Here is a 1368-nt window from a genome sequence, read left to right as displayed (position 1 = left end):
GCCCCTGCCGCCCACTGATGTTCCGGGAAGGATGCTTTCGGAATGGGCGGGTGCTCCCAAGGCAGAGGCTCCCAAGGCAGAGGAGGGAGGGAAGAGCTGCCGCCAGCTGTGCTGACCCCCACTGTCCCCTCCCGGGCCCTCCCCAGCACACCTGGCTGGCCCCAATCCCCTGTGGCGGCCCCGCAGCAGGAGCTGTCCCAGCACAGCCATGCCCAGCGCGTGTCCCAGGGCAGAGGAGACAGGGGATGTGGGCAGGGCTGCCTGCAGCAGGCAGCTCCGTGCCCCTCTCCTCACCGCTCTGGCAGTAAAATGCACAGGTGAGGTCCATCGCACTGCAGGGCGGCACTGTGGGGTGCTGTGGTGTAGCAGTGGAGTCACCCCAGGCTCCAAAGCACTGGTCTGGGGCTGCAGCAGCACTGAGCCCACTGCAAGCTTTAGGTGCTGGAAGCAGCCTCAGCCTGTGACCCACCACGATCTGAACACAGGCAGCACAGCACGAGAAAGGCCATAAATCCCTGAGCAGGAGCAGCTGGAGCATGGAGCAACTTTGCCAGTACAGGCAGTGGCACATTATTTAAGGCTCCTCTTAAAACCTAATGTTAGGTTTAATAAGGGAGATAAAAACATGGCAGCAGCTTTCCCTCCTCTCAGGGCTTGGCAATCCCAGCAGTGCTAGTGGGATGGTCTCAGGCTGGGCAGCATTCCCTTGGCACCAGCCCAGAGAACACCCAGTTCTGGGGACAGATGTGATCCCGCTCCTGCTGGAGGAGAAGGTGTTTTGTGGGCCACGGATGCAAAGTCTTTGGCCCCAAACATGAAGCCTGTGGCCCCAGATGGTTTCCAAAGGACTGTCTGCCCAGGTGGCAGGCTGAACTGTCTGGGGCCACCTCCCCAGTTCCCCCAAGGCTGCCCCTTCCCTGCTGGCATGCAGCATGCTCGGTGCCCACTCCTGCGTGTCACACATGTACCATCTCATTAGCACGTCTGTCCCCCAAAGTGAGGAGGGAGAGCGCGTGAGGCCTAATTGAATGTAACTAATTATTCACTCTGCAAATGCTCTGTTTAAATGGGATTGTGAGGGACAGAATTACTCATTCTGAAAAGGGGAGAGAAAAAGAGAAAGACAGAGATAAAACAAATAGAGGCGGATGCTGGAGCTGCAGCTCGCTCTCTCTCCCCAGAATACCAATTACCGGATGAAGTGATTGTATAAATCTTTACCCAGTGAACGGACTGTACTAGTCACTTACTCCTGTCCTCTTATTATGAGGAAGCAATGAAACATCATCCCACTCTCCAGTCCAGTTAAGGGTTCCCAGTTGCTGTCTTGGGCGATATCTCACCAGCTGGAGAGCTCGTCCTGGGGCT

The sequence above is a fragment of the Agelaius tricolor genome, unplaced genomic scaffold (genome assembly GCF_023055355.1).
Source record: "Agelaius tricolor isolate 1412-34295 unplaced genomic scaffold, bAgeTri1.0.p SCAF_23, whole genome shotgun sequence".
In the NCBI taxonomy this organism is placed as follows: domain Eukaryota; kingdom Metazoa; phylum Chordata; class Aves; order Passeriformes; family Icteridae; genus Agelaius; species Agelaius tricolor.
This window is presented reverse-complemented; position numbering follows the sequence as displayed.